At 41.2% G+C, this 22,426-nt stretch overlaps 1 protein-coding gene and 1 long non-coding RNA gene across 2 annotated transcripts in view; one reads left to right on the plus strand and one right to left on the minus strand.

Annotated features, from left to right (window-relative positions):
* LOC124279023 (puratrophin-1-like) overlaps positions 1-22,426 on the plus strand; it is a 273,201-nt gene that overhangs the window by 13,548 nt on the left and 237,227 nt on the right. The window lies entirely within an intron of this gene.
* LOC124279028 lies at positions 15,855-17,002 on the minus strand. Its single transcript, XR_006899269.1, has 3 exons — positions 16,850-17,002; positions 16,272-16,401; positions 15,855-15,928 (listed from the first exon to the last, which is right to left on the minus strand). It is a non-coding gene; the product is annotated as an uncharacterized LOC124279028 (long non-coding RNA).

Below are 22,426 nucleotides of genomic sequence, written 5' to 3' on the forward strand. Positions count from 1 at the left end.
TTGTATTGTTCTCGGTTTACGGAGATGGCTAACTGGTCGTATCACCCTACTTGGGGTTCCATCTTACTGCACGGATTGGTTGGCCCTGTATGACACGAGCCAGATATATATCAGTCAATACTTGGAATCTGGATATTAGTTCTAGTTGAGGCGGCAGCGTGCTCTGTGCCCTCTTAACATACTAGTAGCTGAATCTCACTCTCACAATGGAGCTGACCGACCACGATTTGTTTGTACACACGATAGAGTGAGCAGTTCTCGTCACATGTGTAGTAGACCGGGGGAATGACGACCAAAGCAGTTTATTGAAGTGCGTCACAAGTCATGACGTACTATTGGCGTTACAGTAGTGCATTATAATGAAGCTCCCCTACCGCCTTGCTCGATCTTTGATACATTTGTCATGCGTTACACATGTATGCGTTGACGCCGTGCCTTAAAACATGTAATCTAATGCAGATAGACAGATTTTATTTTGAGTCTCACCTTATGCAATCTTTTTTTACAATATGTGATATTTGTGTTATAACCACGCCCTTCCCGACTGAATTATGAGCGACTGTTATTAATCAGACGTATCTACAGTGACAAGAGACCCATAAAACATATACGGTACAACGGGTTTCTACGACATTGTAAAGAATACAAACAAGTATTTGGGTGTATATGCAATGGACATTAAACATATCATCTATGAACAATGAAATGATGTGTCTGTGTACTATAAATGTTGATGAAGCTTAAAACGTTGATCGTCAAAAACAGGACATCATATTAAGACAGGCACCTCGTCTTCAACAGCACTGTGCTATAGGAGCACGTGCGCTGATCTGCAGGCGGTTCAATATACATGTATACTGAGAGAAACAAAAAAAGGAACAGGAAAATTCCTTAAATATTTTCCAGTTTCATCACCAGCTTTGAAAAAGGGCGATGGGGTTGGGAGAGGGCGATGGGGTTGGGAGAGGGGTTGGGAGAGGGGTTGGGGAGGGCGATGGGGTTGGGAGAGGGCGATGGACTTGGGAGAGGGCGATTGGGTTGGGAGAGTGCGATGGGTTGGGAGAGGGGGGGTTGGGGAGAGGGCGATGGGGTTGGGAGAGGGCGATGGGGTTGGGAGAGGGCGATGGGGTTGGGAGAGGGGTTGGGGGAGGGCGATGGGGTTGTGAGAGGGAACTGAGACTAAATAAAGGAACCCTGCCATGAAGTGGTCCGGTGTTCCCTTATTTGTTTCTCTCAGTATATGTGTCAGAAGTCTTTCTTAAAGCGGTGGAACCGTGTTTGATTTCCTACATGGGCTCAACTGGTTCATTTATGCTAATTTGAATTAGCTTGGATATTGGAAAGTTTAAAAATAAAGTTTTACATTCCACATTAGTCTTTACAGCCTGGATTCAGTTAAGCTTGTTCCTAAACCAACAAGCCGCCGATGTACCGAATGTAGTGTAATGGACAAATACCACTGACACAATTAATGGATGTTTACTCGGCTGTGGTAGGTAATGACTTGAAATTCGTAAGTTTGGGAGGGATGCCAATAGCCTAAATTAGTGTAGTGCTTGCTAACATTCATATTTCTACATCGTTACGATCGCCTTTCCAGCAAAATAAGAAAGTTAAATACTTTTGTAACAAAGTATATTAATATATTTATTTGAAAACACGCGTTTTAGCGTTGAATACAAGGATACCTATTATCAGGGATAATCTACAGCTTCTATTCTCCCTGATATACCCTCTTCTTAAGGTCCTATCACTCAAGTTTCGTCTGGGTCAAAACAAGTTTAACAGTTCAGCATTCCTTGACGTATGTCGAGATATGTCAGTGAGCGTCTAGAATCACGCTTGACCAATTCAGTAACACTTATGATATTGTTTGGTTTTGAATGTGATACCCTTGAAGTAAACTCGGAAGTTACCCATTTCCGCGTAGACTGAGAGATGTGTGCATCCAGCGGCAGACTCATTAACTGGTGTGTAAGACATGCGGGTTGACATTGTTTTCCCATGCAAGGGACCAATAGGTGGTAAGTGCCTTCCTTGTGCTGGTAATAGATACTAGAAATGTGGTAAGTTGGGAATTGAGAGTGCTCGATAATGTGTTGGAAGCATGCAGTTTGTCAGGACGAATTAACTTCAGCATCTTTGTGGGAAATTTCCATTTTTTCTTAGTATTTGCCAAACATAAATAATACCTGCTTCTCTCCAATCTGAGTCATATAAGCTTTTTCTGTTTACAAGCAACTTTTTTTTGCTCCAAATAATTTCATTAAAAATGTCAACATCTTTGTAAAAATGGAATTTCCAGAAATGTTGTATCATATGGGCTTAATGGAGGCTCTGAAGACTGTAAATTATTTCATTATGTATTGATGTTTGCTAAATTTATAGTGTATCGCTGCAAAATGACTGGAAGTGATTTTAATTTTGACACTTTCATAAAAGATCTAAAATTACATTATAAAATACTGAAACATACCAGAAAAAATGTAAGTGAGAAAGTGAAATCTTTATGTGCATAGTGTTTAACTCTTATGACAAGTGTGTATCTAAGTTGTGACTAATCATTTTTAACCCCAACTCCCTGGTATGTCCATCCACGTGACACTGTACAGGGGATGTAAAATCGTGGAATTGTATTGCTAATAACTGATGCTAAAAAAATAATTAAAAAAATAAATAAATAAAAAAAAGCAAAAAACTTCAGCATGTATCGCCACGTGCGTATGGATGAAGCCATCGGTTATATGGCGACCCGTGTTCACTATGAAGGCCGCATATGACATAATCGACGTTTGAACAATAGGACATTTTAGGCCAACTGAACATCTTGAGGCCGTAGAATAATTCTTTGTTTCGTCTCCAGCTGTCAGGTATGTTTCCCGATGCAGTACTTGGAAACGCTTGAATGGAATAGTGAGAGAGTATGGTTTTACGTAGCTTTTAACAATATTCCAGCAAATCACCTTGGGGGACGCGTGAAAGGGGCTTCACACATTGTAATCAAGTGGGGAATCGAACACGGAGTTTTCTGCGAGACGAACGAACGCATTAACCACCAGGCTACCCCACCGCTCCGAAAGGAATAGGGTAACTGTAGGACAGGTACATTTGTCATTGCCTCCCACATATACGTGATGGGTAACCAGTTCTAGAGTGACAAGCGACAAACAAACAAGTGTTGTGTTGGCATTTCATGCTGCTTCTTGTCTTAATGACCCGTGAAGGTCCGGGTTAGAATGAACCTTCAGTAACCCATCCTTGTCGTAAGAGGCGACAAACGGATCGGGTGGTCAGGCTCGCTGACTTGGTTGACACAGTCATCGGTTCCCACTTGCGCAGATCGATGCTCATGCTGTTGATCACTGGATTGTCTGGCCCAGCCTCGATTATTTACAGACCGCAGCCATATAGCTGGAATATTGCTGAGTGTGGCGTACAACTAAACTCACTCACTCTTGCCTTAATGTGAAATAGCCATTCCTGGTGTGGTATGTGGTGTTGTGTGCATGTTCTAAAGTGAGAGAGTGAGTGACTAACCTTTTACACCTTCTTCAGCAATATTACAGCAAAATCGCGGCGGGGGACACCAGAAATGGGCTTCACACATTGTGCCTAAGTCGGGAAACGTCGGCGTGACGAGCGAACGCTGCCCTGCCACCCCGCTGTCCCCGGATACTGGAAAGGCGCCCACTGTTCAAGAGAGAGTTAACCGGCTGAATCCGTTCACAAGGAACGTACATCCATCTGCACACCATTTTGAGTAGGCGGTGGGATAGCTTAGTGGTTAAAGCGTTCGCTTGTCACGCCGAAAACCCGGGTTCGATTCCCCACATGGGTACAATGTGTGAAACCCATATCTGGTGTCCCCACGCCGTGATATTGCTGGAATATTGGTAAAAGCGGCGTTAAACCTTACTCTCTCCCTCCCATTTTGGGTAGTTTTAGGGGCCGAAGCTATTAACAAATCTCACTGTATTAGTCGCGGAACAACACTTTGACCAACATTAGGAGTGGTTGGGATTGATACCAGCAGAGTATATCACGGTTGATGCACATACACAAAAGGTAACATTATTGATGACTCATGCGTATGTTTGTGTATCGATAATATATGTACAGCACTATCCTGCAGGGTCCGTGAGTCGTGTCTGATCATTCGATTGCACTGTTATATAGCAGGAATATTGGTCATTAGCAGACCAGCTGGCGCTCGGAACAGGGAACCTCTCAAAACAACAAACACGTAAACCAGCTGAACTAAATCAGGAGACAGTCTGTATATTTAAGTCTCTGTGTCATCGGTTACTGTTGTGTGTGTTATTTCGAGAATTATTTTGACGATAAGCAACCAGATCATGACTACCACAGCCTTGGATTGGGTCTGATTCGAAAACCACTTATACTTTGTAATTGATAACAAGATTGTGACGTAAGGTGACAAGCGAGGCAACGGTAGGACATGAATTCGGGGCATTTTACCTCATAGAATGGATATATGACATTCTTTGTAATCGAGGATGTGAGGTCATGAGGTCATGAGACAGTATAAGCGCTATTCATTTGCAATGGGAGTTTAGCTACTAGCACGATTTGCTTGTGCTGTCTACAGAAATCTTTGCACAGCTTGCTATTCGACATCAGTATTGTACATCATCCAGAACAGACCGTTCTGAGGCCTCGTCGTTTTGAAATAGTTTTCCAAGAAACTTATTTGAACTCATTAATTGATGCGAGTTTCTGGTCATGAGGGGTGGTGGGGTAACCTAATGGTTAAAGCGTTGGCTCGTCATGCCGAAGACCCGGGTTCGAATCCCCACATGGGTACAATGTGTGAAGCCCATTTCTGGTGTCCCCCGCCGTGATGTTGCTGGAATATTGCTAAAAGCGGCGTAAAACCAAACTCAGTCAGTCAGTCAGTTCTGGTCATGACGTCAATGGCGGGGTGGCAGACCATCCCTATTGCGATTTTAAGAACACCTGGTCTGTGTTAGGAAGCCCACGGTACGTTGTCAGTGCCAACTGTTGATTCGCATGGGTGTTTAGGGCGTTCTGACCTTCACCCCTCTGTCACGAAACAGTCATATCTTGTCTTGGATATACATGCAGCTGACTGGCTGAACATAGTCGTCTGTTGTAACCAAGCTTGTGAAAATGTCATTCACTCTTGTTTTCATTAAACAATCAATATCTGCTCGTGCCGAATACCCCGTGATCAATACTCTCTTTACACACACGCACGCACGCACACACACAGAGTCGCACAGCATGGGATACTATCAACTAGCCTCTGAAATGAACATATTTTACAGAGAGAAAAAAATAAAATGAAAAAGAGCCCTGAGACTTTCTTCATTTCCTGATACTGTGGAAATCTAGACTTGCCACATATTCTAGACTTGCAAGGGCTTTCTTGTATATATTTGTTTCCGGGTCTGTATGGCAGACTGACTGTAGGCTAGCTCATCGAGCTAAGTGTTGTCATCAATGTCAGTGATTAAGACCAATACACAAATTCATCAACATTACATTTCAACAACTCCCTTCTTATTTTCTTACCGTTGACGATGTTGATGACGACAATGGTGCATAACGTATGCACACACACCTGAAGCTTAATACCAATCCAGTCTGCCTTCCTGATACCTGAACCATGACAACAATGAACAGACAGTGTGGAAATCTAGAGGTTTAACATAGTTCGCTTTACCTCATAACGCAAATCTTCACTAATACACAGCTACTTTTCTCGTGGATCATGAATACAAGTATGTGAATGAGTTCATAAACCATTCCGCGAACCTTATCATTCCTGATACTCAAGCCGTAATGTGTCTGTTTCACCTCAACTGACGCCTCAATGACGTTGATGTCGCCGATGGGTTTATTTCACACGGCGTGGGGAATCCGCGACATACCCGACTACCATCTCCGTGATTTCCCACATGTGGTCACGATGGGCCGCTGCTTATCTCTAGGGTTGTGGTGGGACACAAATCAGTGTTATATGTCTCTGTATTGTCTATGTGACATTTCCAACAAACAAACGATCGACCGATTATATTTTGCTCCGATTTGAGCGACCGAGATAATTTAGTTTCACGCCGCTTTTAGCAATATTCCATCAATACCACGGCGGGGGACACTAAGAATGGGCTTCACACATTGTACCCATGTGGGGAATCGAACCCGGGTTTTCGGCATGACGAACCACAAGGCTACCCCACCGCCTCTGCTCCAATTTGAAATTTCCACTACGTTTTATAAAAAGTGGTAATTAAACGCCTGAGCACACTGTGCGGCCACGAAAAGGTACTGAGATGCATGAGTTTTGATCGTGTACATTTATCAGAAAGTAAGAGTTTATTCCATATTGTCCAAAGGCCAACATACTAACTGAAACCATTAAACTTTGGAAGCCCATACAGAATGGTACAGCAGGTGACAATAGCCGACGATGGCGGGTTGTTGTTTGGCGGTGAAGTAGGGAGTATGTGAGTAAAGATCACGTGGCCGAGATGACAGGCAATCAGTTAAGCCATGAACACCTTCCATGTAGTCGACACATACACCCGATCCATTTAGTCGACACATACACATGATCCATTTAGTCGACACATGCACAAGATCAATTTAGTCGACGCATGCACATGATCCATTTAGTCGACGCATACACCCGTTCCATTTAGTCGACACTTACGACCGATCCATTAAGTCGACACATACACCCCATCAATTTAGTCGACACTTACACCCAATCCATTTAGTCGACACATACACCCCATCCATTTAGTCGACACTTACACCCGATCCATTTAGTCTACACATGCACCCGATCCATTTAGTCGACACATGCACATGCATACACCCAATCCATTTAGTCGACACTTACACCCGATCCATTTAGACGACACATACACCCGATCCATTTAGACGACACATGCACCCCATCCACTTAGACGACACTTACACCCGATCCATTTAGACGACACTTACACCCGATCCATTTAGACGACACTTACACCCCATCCATTTAGCCGACACATGCACCCGATCCATTTAGACGACACATGCACCACACTTACATACTTTAGATGCTAGATGTGCTTGAGCCGTCTACCGGCCAAACATTATTTCAAGCGAACCCCATGTCCCTTAGAGCGTTTTTACGAATATCCTACGCACAACCTGTGATTGAAACCAGTTCGGCTGACACCAACAACACCGCGTGCGATGTACGGAGCAATTGTTTACATTCCATATGTGGTAAGTTAAGTGTTCTCTATTTGGAAGCTGTTTGCCTCGAAGTTTCAAGTATCGATTTCAGGCAAGTCGAGAGGGATAATAATCATCAAAAGGAAGCTAAAGTGAGTGCACATGCCCCTATATATATAATATAGGCCCAAATATTGTCGTAAATGTGCAACATTGTGCCTTTAACTCTGGCGGATCTTGGACCAGTATCCTGCATAGAACTTCCTCGTCACCAATTACAGGTAATGATGTGTGCCTGGTGTGGATATTGGCAGCAATGTTTGTGTCGTGTAGACTGGCTTTCGTTGTATTGTGTACCGATGCGCGACTGGGCTACGCGCCATCTGCAGCTACAATCACGTGTTTTCGTTGTGTCTTATCTAGAATATACAGACTCGTGACAGACAAACGGTTGACACCTTTTCATGTTATGTAAATGTTCAGTCAAATACATCTGGTTGGTTTTGTGGCCCAAAATGTTTTATCTTACCGATAGATGAATGGCGTCTTCGTGAAACTATAATAGCTGAAGGCAAAACTACATTTTATTACAGTACAGAAGGGGGTAGAAGAATCTTTGATTCTAAACATCGTCATAATTCACTTCACACTGTATGAACAGTACGTATCAGTGATCATACTTTAATCGATATTGTAAAACGAGGACATGGTGGATACCGCTGATTTTGTGGTGTAGCGTTACAGGACGAGATGCTATCGGGGGTTATGTACTTATGTAGTGTATATCTGATCATTAGAACCCCTCTGACGGCGTGTCTCATGACTTTAGAAATCCGCGGAATGTAGGCCAGACTGAAACAATCTCTCATTGTTGTCGATTTAGACCATAACGTGTTAACTACACCCCCTCCCATTACTTTGTTTGTTTGGGATTTTTCCTGACTTGGCTTCAGCTCCGTTGGCGGATGATGGTGAAATCAACATCCATTGACTGAAATTGGGATTCTAAAATAGTGCCTGACGACCGGTTGTGAGAAATCCTTGACAAATAACGTTATGTTTAGACCGTTTTATCTCTGATACTGCAAACTGATGTGTCTTTCCTTTGTGAAAGGTTATTATTCACTTATAAAAAAGGTTATTTCATAACTGAAGCTTGTCCAATACGCGAAGCTATTGTTAAGGACGAAGTTGTCTGAAGGGTTTACAAGAAGACTAGGTTTAATGCTACAGGATTGATGATAAGCTCTGTCACACCCAGACCCAGTTTTACTGGTCCAATCTATCAGTGCGGCATGGAAGGAGTTATGTACTGTTACCGTTAATAATTTGCCGTGTCATGAATGACAATACAGATATCTAGTACAACGCAACTGAGTCACAAATCTAAAATATTGGGTCACAAATATAAAATATTAACTCACCAGAGTCTTGACATTTACAGTGAGAGCAGATATACTGATTGAAGGTTGTTTACAATGACAACAGTTGACTATGCAAGCACGGTCAGTCTTGAAATGTTGAGCAAACTCGACCATGGCAGACAGATGTAAGTATAACTCCAGTGATGTGATAAGTCCCATGCTGCACAACTCAACAACCAGCCTTTATATAGCTCTTGCACAGTTCCCGAGCATTCTAGCAAAGATAAGCTCCATCATTATTCTCTCCGAATGATATGGAATCATGTGGAAGACACGGCATGAAGTCAACAAGTTGCCAAGGGAGGCAACTCTGAAGTGCTTGCCGCTAAAAATACTATTACCATTGAACACATACGATGTGAGATGCGAAAACCCACACTCGAAACTTTAAACATGGTGACCCATAATAACTATCACTTAATCAATGATATTACAAATTACAAAATCCACACTCTCATAACACTCTCCCCCTTAAGGTAAGGTGAGGTGAAATTGGGTTTAACGTCGTGCTTGAGAATATTTCGCTCATATGACGACGTGCATGTGTGTGTATGTGTATGTGCGGCTGCTTGTACTAGCCCAGACTGAAGCTGGTTTTATAGTGCTAGCCCACTGAGATACCATGCCGCAGTGAAGCATGAATACCCCACTCAGACACATTATACTGACTCCGAGCCGACCAGCCCTTGTTGTACCCATTAATGCAAAGCGCCAGGCAGGGACCAACAAGTACCATATTTTAACGTCTTTTGGTATGACGCGGTCGGGGATCGAACCCGCGACCTTCCGCTCTCCAGGCGGACGCTCTAACCACTACACCACGGAGTCCCCCCTTAAGGAAAAGGAAGTTTCACAGAAACTTTCTGTTACAAACACAGCAAGATAACTAACATAATAAGATGACACGTACTAATATGAATAACATGAGAAACATCTTGCACAATTACTATGATATAATGCAGATACAAATATAAAACATCATCAAGTCATTATGCATATACAACCTGGAAAGTGCATCAGCACAAACATTGTCTTTGCCTTTAATGTGCCTAATCACAAGATTGAACCCTTGCAAGGTCAGTCTCCACCTCATAAGTCTTTGATTCTTGTTCGTAATTTGTGAAGAAAAGTCGAGGGAGTGTGATCAGTAAACACTTCAATTGGAAAAGTAGTGGTACCTAGGTACACTTCAAAATGCTGCAAAGCTAGCAAAAAATACTAATGTCTCTTTCTCAATGGTAGAATAATTTCTTTGATGCTTGTCAAACTTCTTGGAAAAATAACAAACTAGGTGATCAATTCCTGAATCATCCTCTTGAATCAGGACAGCACCTGCACCTACATCACTTGCATCAATTTGAAACTTAAAAGCTTTCTCAAAATTTGGTGCCTGCAATACTGGAGAATTCATGAGTATAGCTTTGCCCTTTTCAAATGCAGTCTGACAACTGTTATCCCACTGGAATTTTACCTTTTTCTCCCAAAAGGTTGGTAAGTGGTGATACAACATCTGAGAAACTTTGACAAAACTTTCTATAATAGCCTGCCATACCCAAGAATCTCATGAGTTCTCCCTTAGACTGAGGTACTGGAAAATGTACAATTGCTTCAACCTTAGCATGAACTGGCTGTACCTGGCCATGCCCTACAACATGTCCTAAAAATTCAACTTGTGCCTTCCCAAATTCACACTTTGCAAGATGCACAGTCAATTTTGCTTCAGACTGGAGTTCTCTTCAAATGGTCTATAAAGACATTGTTGACGAGTCTCTGGAACGTTGCTGCTGTGTTCTTCAGACCAAACGGCATCACTTTGTATTGATACAGTCAATCTGGTGTAGCAAAAGACGATAATTTCTTTGCACGGTCTGTGAGTGGAATCTGCCAGAAGCTCTTCAATAAGTCAAACTTACTTATATATCTAGCTTGACCAATGTGATAAATGCAATCTTCCACTGTCGGAATTGGATAAGAATCAGTTCATGAGAGTGCATTGACAGCTTTCATGTCAGCACAGCAGCGCCAACCACCTCCACCACTCTTCAGCACAAGAACACAAGGTGAACTCCACAGACTGTCACTGGGTTCGATAATGTCATTGTCCAGCATGTATTTCACTTCTTTCCACAGAATCTCACATTTCACAGGATTCATACGATATGGATGTTGTTTTACAGGCACAGAATCACCTACATCTATATCATGGCTAACAACATTAGTTCGGCCAGGCACATCAGGAAATAAGTGAGAGAACTCATGAATCAAATCTGACATTTGAACTTTCTGCTCAGGGGATACATGTGATAGTTTCTCATCAAGGTGAGCTAACACATCAGAATTTCTTAACCTTGGTGAACCACATTATCACTAAGGTCATCAAACTTCACATTGCTAACACCATCATCAATATTGTCAGCATGTTCACCTCTGTCAGTAACTGGAGAGAGTGTGTCAATACAATTGACCTGTTTGGTTTCTAACCTGTCATGGTCTTTTCTTAATCATGTTGACATGACACAACCTCTTTTGTTTACGATGGCCAGGCGTCAGGACGACATAGTCTGTGTCGCTAACCTTTTGTCAACAACATATGGACCTGATATCTAGCTCTCAGAGGTTGACCAGGAATGGGAAGTAAGACTAACACTTTCTCACCATGATTGAAATTTCTCTCTTTTGACTTTCTGTCATAGTTTTGTTTCATTTTTCAATTTTGTCTGGACAACTCACATGCTTTTGAAAGACTGTTCCTAAATGTAGACACATAGTCCAAATGATTGATCTCAGGATTTTGATTGAGCCATTGTTCTTTTAGATGTCTGAGATGCCCGCTCACACTATGACCAAATACAAGCTCAAAGGGGTTAACCCTAAACTTTCCTGAACTGACACTCTGACAGTAAACAACAACAAATGCACACCCTCATCCCAATCTTTCTGTCTCAAAACAATAAGTCTTGATCACATTCTTCAAAGTTTGATGAAACCTCTCTAAACCTCCCTGTGACTCTGGATGGTAAGCACTAGACTTAACTTGCTTAATACCCAACTGGTACATAGATTGTTGAAACACTTTAGACATAAAATTTGAGCCCTGGTCAGACTGAACAACATCTGGCAAACCAACTAAGGTGAAAAACTTGATCAAAGCCTTGACAATCACAGGAGCAACAATCCTATGAAGTGGAATTGCTTCAGGAAATCTGGTAGAAGCACATATGACAGTGAGAAGATACTGTTTACCAGACTTAGTCTTAGGTACTGGACCAACACAATCAAAAATAACTCTACGGAAAGGTTCCCTAAAAAGACGGTATAGGTTTTATGGAGCGGTAGGAATTTTCTGATTTGGTTTTCCAACAATTTGGCATGCATGACAGGTTTTGCAAAATTCTGCCACATCTTGTCTCAAACTAGGACAAAAGAAATGTGCCAAAATATTCTCACAAGTTTTGTTTACCTGCCATGGGACTTTCATGTGCTAATGAAAGTACATGCTTTCGAAATAATTTTGGTACCACAATTTGATGATACAATTTCCATTCACCATCCGTGGGAATGTCCGGCGACCTATATTTCCTCATCAGAACACCATCCTTGAAGTAACAACAAACTGGAACCTTGCTAACCTCCTCAAAAGAAACAGCCTTACCAGCCAACTTCTGCAATTCAACATCCTCGCCCTGCACACTAATAAGCTGCTCTCTGGAAAGAATGTGATGACCATCTGACAAACTATCAGACTTATCAAGAACACCTGAAGAGTTACTACTCTTTGATGATAAGTCACCAGCCTCTGCCTCATGAAAAGAAAGTACCTGACAAATCATAAATGGAATCATTCAGCAAAGAAGTCTTGGAAGACATGCCTTTCGATATTGAATGATTCACTGCACAAGAAGGAAAATGCCCGGGAATTCATCTTCCAACTTTTCTGAACTAACTGAACTCTCCGGAGAAACAGTGGCAATGGGATCAGCACCAACTTTTGCCCCAATAAGATCATTACCAATCAACAAATCGACACCTGTAACTGGGAGAGAGTCAAGAACATCAACTTTCACCTCACCAGAAATCAGATCTGAAGTCAAATTCACAAAATGGAGAGGAGCAGAAGAACTGCCACCTATACCCTGAAGCAAAACATCTGAGTTCGTGAAGACTCATCAGAAAAAGGCAAAATATCCTTCAAAATCAGAGAAGAGCTCCAGTAACCCTCAAGATAATAACAGGCCGTGGGGTAGAATTATCTCCCATAAGCAACACAGAACCCTTAGAAACAAAGGGCAAATACTCCTTCCGAACTACAGAATCTGGGGACTTACTCTAACAAAGAAAACTCTCCTCAGAACCACCTGGAAAGAAAGTGCGATAGACACAAAAGCATTTAGGGAACCTGCAGCCTGAAACTGGAGTTTGTAACATGCAGAAATCAATTGACCTGGCTTCTTACAATATGCACAAACAGGATCAGAACCACTGGAAGTCTTAGGCTTAGACTGAAATGAATGTGACTGCTTGTCAGAAGAATTTGAACCTGTTCTCACAGCATTGTAACCTGCATGTCCTGAAGTCTTACCTGGGGAAAAGCCCTTTTGGCCAGAAAACTTGGTATTACCCGGAGACCTAACAGAACTTTTGTGAGTCAAACAATAATCATCTGCCAACATCGCTGCCTCTTGTAAGTTCATCCAAATAAGTCTTGACCCACACCACCTATCAAACAAAGTTTCCTTTTCTCTAGCAAATTTTACAAAGGTCTCATTGTCCCTTTTATGAGCATTTCTGAATTTCTGACGATATGGGACAGGCACTAACTCATAAGTTTTTATAAGTGTCCTTTTGACAAGGTCATAGGCTGAGCTTTGCTGTATCGACAAGGCCGAATAAGCATCCTGAGCTCTACCCTTCAAAACAGTTTGCAGTAGCATAGTAAATGACATCCTAGGCCACTTGAGGTTTTCAGCAACTTTTTCAAAATGTAGAAAGTATTTGTCTACTTCTTTCTCATTAAAAGGGGGTACCAGTCTGGCATGCCTTGCAATGTCAAAAGAGGAAGTATTTGAGGGAGGAGAAGAAGTTTCTAGCCTTTTCAGTTCAATTTCTCTGTCAATTCCCAGTTTTTCTCAGTTCTATTTCTTGCCTTTTATTTCTTCCTGTTTTCTATTTTCTTCTTTTAAATTTGTAACTGAATTTCAAGTTTTTCATTTCCAATTGGTCCGAACATTCCTCTTCAACCATTTCCAAAACGTCATGTCCAAAAACTCCCTCATCAATATAGTGATTCAACACAATTTTCAAAATCTGAAATTTCCTCATAGCAGGTTTCGCCTCAAGTTTAAAATGTGAAGAAATTTGCAATAAATCTGATTTGCGCGATTCACTGACTGTCTCAGGGTCAGGAAACTTCCAAGGTTTAAACACCCACTTTGCTGGTTTCACCATTAACTTGTTGCAAAATTGCCGAAATTTGAAATAAATTTCACAATAAGTCTCAAATGTCAAATGAATTCTATCCCGGACGAGCCCCAATTTGGTTACGGTTAATAATTTGCCGTGACAACAGGTTTAAGAATCCCCTGTGAACCAGCAAAATATAACACAGACAAGTCTAAAATATCCAATAATATATTTAATAAACAATGAGCAAACTACAATGAATGACAATAGAGATATCTAGTACAATGCTTTTGAGTCACAGATCTAAAATATTGGGTCACAACTCACCAGACATTTACAGTGAGAGCAGATATACTGATTGAAGGTTGTTTACAATGACAACAGTTGACTAGGCAAGCACGGTCATTCTTGAAATGTTGAGCAAACTCGACCATGGCAGACAGATATAAGTATAACTCAAGTGATGTGATAAGTCCCGCGCCGCACAACTCAACAACCAACAAATTGCCAACGGAGGCAACTCTGAAGTGCTATCAAAAAGGCGTGACGCTAAAAATACTATTGCCATTGAACATATATCATGCGAGATGCCAGCCAAAACCCACACTCAAAACTTTGAACATGGTGACCCATAATAACTATATCACTTATCAATAATATTACAAATTACAAAAACCCACTCTCATAACAGAACAGTTACTAATATCGGTATAGAACCCAACACACCCACCTAAACCTGACATTTTAATGTCCCTTCATTCTAATCTTTTGCAGCAGTAACAATTTTCAAATTACACCAGTCCCTAACATGTTGGGTTTGCCATTATATGAACAATCATGTCACCCCTGACGTTTGTGAACCAATACATAGCCACGGAAAGTTAGAAAGAATGTGCCCAAGAGGGGATAAACCATATCAGCCTTAGAAAGTGCAAATATTTCGTTTGTCTTCATGGGTTTGTATATGTCTGCTAACAATATGCCTTTCAGTTACCAACATCGCGTTCACTTTGATCAGTGTCGGACATATTCGCCTTCAGCATGCCAAATGATTGCTACTCATCATGTCAATGACTGTATATTGGTTGGTCCAGACGCGACTATTTATTTACAGACCCGCATGTATCTGAAATAATGCTTGGTGAGATGTTAAGCAACAGCCAACAAACCATATATTATACACTCTTTATGTTTTCAAATTTCCTTTATTTTAACATCACCCATCACCTCTGAAGATCGACATATTCTGCAGGTCCGCGTGAAGCAGCGTGGTCTGGTAGTTAGCCGGTGTCTGCAGCAGGGGGCGTGTGAAACACTTGCAATAACACTATAAACACCAAGGTGCTGACTGCAAGGGCCATAGGTTGATTACACGCACCTGGGAATAACCACGGTGTTGTATCTTGTTGTAACGTTCTTATATGGGGTATAGATGTACATGTGTGGCTGTAGGTTGGAAGTTTAGACATTTCAGTTTGAGGGAGACAGAGTTTGGGGAATATTCTCGTAGTGTTGACTGGCAGTAAATCGGGTGGCCACGTTCACCGACTTGGTTGATGCATGTCATCGTGACCCACTTACCTAGATCGATGCACATGATTTCAAGCACTAGATTATCAGGTCCAGATAATTTACAGACCGCTGTCAGGTAGTTCGAATATTGCTGATCGAGTGCGGAACAGCAAATAACAAGATCAAGGCTTTGTCATACTCAATAGCTAACTGAGTATACTGAGCTAAATCTTTCCTGTTCATCAGAACATGCCACAATGAAGAATCTCCGGCTTGCACTACATCTGAATAAATACTCAATACATATTACTTGTGGAAGTTTCTTTTATTCCCAAAGCAAACTTTCTTGGTCAATGGCTTCCACTGTGTTCCATGTTCAGCTGAGAAAGAAGAGAACAGTAAGGTAAATGACCTGCACACTTTGTTAAATGCACATGTAGAACTCACTGGCAAGTATCAAGTCTTTGAATGGATACACTTAAGTCCTCTGTATAACATGAAACCCTCCTTTGTGTGATATGAGACCCACGTGCTCTAATGATACAATATTATCCCATTCTTTTGACGAGACATGAACGATGGCAGGATTAGATGGACATTATACCTATAAATTCTACAATGTATTTATTTATCTTGAGATTTCCACTATAATGTTTACCGTGATGTGTCCAACAACATGGCGCCGTTAACGTTAGCAAGTTTTAACTATTTGATCAAAGTTACTTTTTACAAACGCAGTGTCCGAGAAGGTCTCCGGTTTTTTGACAATCTGTCGTGCCCTTACATCCGGGGCACTCGATGTCACAGATCCGGTCCTGCACACAAATGTCGAATCGCCCACAACTTTGGGCATCTGCAAAGTCCAGTATATCGACGTTAGTACACACTGAAGGATTCATGTATGATATAGGTCTGTGTGGCAACACAAGTTAGACGTTCTGTATTTAAAGAGTGGTAAATACTTCATACAAAGGTTCCGTGTCGGACGTGGGACGCGAGTCGTCATGAGAGTAAACTACCTTGGCAGTGGCACACACATTCTACCGAATGATCCATCCGAGCCAGTACCTTGCCTGCTTTAATTTGGTGAACATCAAGTATCTCTTGTGCAAGAAATGTTCAAGTCAACATTGACCTTACACACAAAACGACTAACATATGCTAATATACGAATCGTTCATTTGAATTAAGGTTTGTAGTTTTACCAAATACCAGTGTCAATTGGACAGTGTCACTGGTTGTATGGCTGGTTGTAGGAAGGATGTATCACTGGTTGTAGGAAGGTTGTATGAAATACTCACCAACAGCCGCCAGAAGCAGCACTGAAGCAAAGACGAGGAATAGAACTGCTCTCATGTTGTCTGCAAGTGAAAGTGTCCAGCAGGCTGTCGTCAAACCTTTTAACTATCTGCACAGACCAATCCTTTTCTCAGAACATGCTTAAAATTGCAGAGATACACCCCTTAAGGTCAACTTCATGCTACTGTTCTGACCTCAACTTTATATCAGTGTGCACAATTTGATTTAAACTCAAAACAAAAGAAGAAATACATATTCTTCACACTGTCCCATGACACGTCAATCGTGTAGAACATGGTATCTCCTCTCGGTAGGAATATTTTTGCTATGTTCAGGAGCACAATACACAACATGTGGATCTCAGCTATGCGGGATTAGTTGAGGGACAGGCAGGGGGTAATGGCGATCTGGGTGACGCAGAATCTGTTCGGGACAGGCAAGGGGGTAATGGCGATCTGGGTGACTCAGAATCTGTTCGGGACAGGCAAGGGGGTAATGGCGATCTGGGTGATGCAGAATCTGTTCAGGGACACGCAAGGGGGTAATGGCGATCTAGGTGACGGAGAATCTGTTCGGGGACAGGCAAGGGGGTAATGGCGAAATGGGTGACGCAGAATCTGTTCGGGGACAGGCAGGGGGGTAATGACGATCTGGGTGACGCAGAATCTGTTCGGGGACAGGCGAGGGGGTAATGACGATCGATGTGGCCCAGAATCTGTTTAGGGACAGGCATGGGCTCATATTGATCGGTGTGGCCCAGACTCTGTTCAGGGACAGGCATGGGGTCATATTGATCGGTGTGGCCCAGAATCTCTTTAGGGACAGGCATGGGGTCATATTGATCGGTGTGGCCCAGACTCTGTTCAGGGACAGGCATGGGGTCATATTGATCAGTGTGGCCCAGACTCTGTTCAGGGACAGGCATGGGGTCATATTGATCGGTGAGGCCAAGAATCTGTTTAGGGACAGGCATAGGGTCATATTGATCGGTGTGGCCCAGACTCTGTTCAGGGACAAGCATGGGGTCATATTGATCGGTGTGGCCCAGAATCTGTTCAGGGACAGGCATGGGGTCATATTGATCGGTTTGGCCAAGAATCTGTTTAGGGACAGGCATGGGGTCATATTGATCGGTGTGGCCCAGAATCTGTTCAGGGACAGGCATGGGGTCATATTGATCGGTGTGGCCCAGAGTCTGTTCAGGGACAGGCATGGGGTAATGGTAATCTCTGTAGGCCAGAAACATTTTCAGATCTTCCTCGTCACCAATTACAGGTAATGATGTGTGCCTGGTGTGGATATTGGCAGCAATGTTTGTGTCGTGTAGACTGGCTTTAGTTGTATTGTGTACCGATGCGCGACTGGGATACGCGCCATCTGCAGCTACAATCACACGTTTTCGTTTTGTCTTATCTAGAATATACAGACTTCGTGACAGACAAACGGATGACACCTTTTCATGTTATGTAAATGTTCAGTAAAATATATCTGGTTTGTTTTGTGACCCAAGGTGTTTTATCTTACCGATAATGGCGGCTTCGTGCTGAAACTATAATAGCTGAAGGCAAAACTACATTTTATTACGGTACAGAAGGGGATAGAAGAAACTTTGATTCTAAACTTCGTCATCATTCAATTCACACTGTATGAACAGTATAAGTGATGAAACAGAATTACATTTAATCAAGAGGAATAAATCATTTAAAGTCACGATCGTAATATTACGATTCTAAAACCTTGAATTATAAATGTCTCGCAACATCTTAACATACTTTAATCAATCCTGTAAAACGAGAAAAGGGTGGACAATTTCTTGAATAACACCGATTTTCAATGTACTGTGGTAGGGTAGCGTTACAGGACGAGATGCTATCGAGGGTTATGTACGTAAGTAGTGTATATCTGATCATTAGAACCCTCTCACGGCGTCTCCCATGACTTTAAAAATCCGTGGAATGTAGGCCAGACTGAAACAATCCCTCGTTGGCGATTTAGACCATAACGTGTTAACCACTCCCCCTCCCATTACTTTGTTTGTTTGTGATTATACCTGATTAGGTATCACCTCCGTTGGGGGATGATGGTGAAATCAACATCCAATGACTGAAACTGGGATTCTGAAATAGTGCCTGACGACCGGTTGTGAGAAATCCTTGACAAATAACGTTATGTTTAGACCGTTTTATCTCTGATACTGCAATCTGATGTGTCACTCCTTTGTGAAAGGTTATTATTCACTTGAAAAATGGTATTTCATAACTGAAGGTCGTCCAATACGCGAGGCTATTGTTAAGGACGATGTTGTCTGAAGGGTTTACAAGAAGATCTAGGTTTAATGCTACAGGATTGATGATAAGCTCTGTCACAACCAGACCCAGTTTTACTGGTCCATTCTATCTGTGCGACATATGAAGGAGTTGTACAGTTACTAATACATCGGTATAAAACCCAACACACCTACCTAAACCTGACATTTTAATGTCCCTTCATTCTAATCTTTTGCAGCAGTAACAATTTTCAAATTACACCAGTCCCTAACATGTTGGGTTTGCCATTATATGAACAATCATGTCACCCCTGACGTTTGTGAAGCAATACATAGCCACGGAAAGTTAAAAAGAGTGTGCCCAAGAGGGGATAAACCATATCAGCCTTAGAAAGTGCAAATATTTCGTTTGTCTTCATGGGTTTGTATATGTCTGCTAACAATATGCCTTTCAGTTACCAACATCGCGTTCACTTTGCTCAGTGTCGGACATATTCGCCTTCAGCATGCCAAATGATTGCTACTCATCATGTCAATGACTGTATATTGGTTGGTCCAGACGCGACTATTTATTTACAGACCAGCATGTATCTGAAATAATGCTTGGTGAGATGTTAAGCAACAGCCAACAAACCATATATTATACACTCTTTATGTTTTCAAATTTCCTTTATTTTAACATCACCCATCACCTCTGAAGATCGACATATTCTGCAGAGACCGTATAATAGGTTTCTTGGTATGGAGCACCTGCAGGTACGCGTGAAGCAGTGTGGTCTGGTAGTTAGCCGGTGTCTGCAGCAGGGGGCATGTGAAACACATGCAATAACACTATAAAACCCATGGGCCATGGGTTGATTACACGCACCTGGGAATAACCACGGTGGTGTATCTTGTTGTAACAGACAGACAGACAGACAGATTTATTCAGTAATATTGGCCAACTGGCTCATGTTACAATTGTTGTTACAACAATTTTGTTGTCACGTCGTAAGAAAATAGAAAAGCTATATTTAAGCACTGTTTCAAACATTTTTGGAGAAGACACATTTCAGAAATGTTGCTATTGCTTTAACGGTATGTCTATTTTGTGAATTAAATATATTTATCATTTGGGATTTACATACATATTTGCCATCGAGAAATCTTAAATACTTTATTCTCAAATCATTAAATTCTGGACATTGTAGTAAAAATATGAAATTCATCCTGGACTTGTCCGCTGTTACAATGGTTACATAAAGTGTGCTGTCTTTCAGCATCCTTATTTCGTCTGGTTGCATTTACATTCAAATTATGTAGAGAAATTCGAATTTACAAAATACCTTCAGTAATGTCTTATCATGAAACAGGTATGTAATATACGCTTCAGGGTAAAATCCTAATTTTACAAGACTATAATTTCTCAAAAAATGTGAAGCTTGTACATTTCCTTGCCAATTTTGGACATAAATATCAACTAATCTTTGCTTGAGCACATACAAGAACAATTTTTCATCCCCAACATTTTGGTGTAACCATACGTGTGAATACCAACAGGCAAACAGTAAGAGACGGATATCTGAAACCCAGTTCATATTACCTTTGTCATCCAGTTCTTTCAACATGTTATAACATTGATGTGGATATCTGTTTACACCCATTCTAAACAATTTAATCCAATATTTAACAGCTCTGTGTCTACTTAAAACAAACATATTGATACGACCAATTTCGCCTAATATTGCCTTATTCGATGCGAATTTCCTAACACACAAGAAACGTTTGAAATAGAATGTTTGCACCTTTTCGATACAGTCATGATATTTAAGGCCCCATATTTTCCGATGCATACAACAAAATAGGTGCAATTTTTACCATCGAAGATATTACATGCTGTCGAAAAAGACAAGAACTTGTTGTTATGGAACAGTCTGTATACAGGGAAAAGAGCTTTAGAAGCCTGCAATGCAAGAGTACGACAAACTGTTGATCAAATCAGCCTGGATGAGAAAATGATGCCTAAATATTTATAATACGATACAATTTTTAATTTTACACTACCAAATGTCCATTGTTCATTTTTGGCAACTATTCCCTCTTTTCTGAATACGACTACATTTGTCTTATCCAAACTTAATTGAAGTCCCCATTTTAAACAAAATGAAAGCAGGACATCTAATTGCTTTTGCAAATTTACGACAGTATAGGAGAATAGAACGACATCATCGGCAAACAGAAGCAGCATAATATCAATTATATCCTGAGATACAAATATACCTTGGGAACATTTTTCATACAGTTCATGTACTAATTCATTTATAAAAAAATTTAAAATATGGGGCTGAGGATACAGCCTTGACGAACACCACTGGAGGTAAAAAATGACTGTGTTTGGCAAGTTCCAATCTTGACAGAAGCTTTAACAGATGTATACATAATTTCCCAAATCCGGAACATTTTGCCATGGCAACCTTTACTTAATAACAAGTACAATAACTTTTTCCTGTTCATATAATCAAATGCTTTCTTGAAATCTACAAAAGCACAGTAAAAACGACCTTTCGGTTTAGACCAATATTTGGTACATAAAGCCTGCAAAATAAAAATATTATCAACTGTAGCATAATTCGGTAGGAATCCAGCTTGTGCTTCTGATAGTAAATTATTTATATCTATCCATGTCCTTAAACGCCGTTCTAGAATCAATGTAAAAAGTTTCCCAATACTGTCCAGTAGTGAAATACCTCTGTAATTTGATGGGTTATAACGTTGTTATATGAGGGATAGGTTTACATGTGTGGCTGTAGTTTGGAAGTTTAGACATTTCTGTTTGAGGGAGACAGAGTTTGTGGAATATATTCTCCTGGTGTTGACTGGCAGTAATCGGATGGCTACACTCACCGACTTGGTTGATGCATGTCATCATGACCGACTTACCTAGATCGATGCACATGATTTCAATCACTAGATTGTCAGATCCAGATAATTTACAGACCGTTGTCAGGTAGTTCGAATATTGCTGATCGAGTGTGGCGTTGAACAGCAAATAACAAGATCAAGGCTTTGTCATACAGATTATACTGAGTGTGTATACTGAGCTAAATCTTTCCTGTTCATCAGAACATGCCACAATGAAGAATCTCCGGCTTGCACTACATCTGAATAAATACCAATACATATTACTTGTGGAAGTTTTATTCCCAAAGCAAACTTTCTTGGTCAATGGCTTCCACTGTGTTCCATGTTCAGCCGGAGAAAGAAGAGAACAGTAAAGGTAAATGACCTGCACACTTTGTTAAATGCACATGTAGAACTCACTGACAAGTATCAA

This window comes from Haliotis rubra, unplaced genomic scaffold (genome assembly GCF_003918875.1).
Source record: "Haliotis rubra isolate DU_JTF1 unplaced genomic scaffold, ASM391887v1 Scf245, whole genome shotgun sequence".
Classification (NCBI taxonomy): Eukaryota; Metazoa; Mollusca; class Gastropoda; order Lepetellida; family Haliotidae; genus Haliotis; species Haliotis rubra.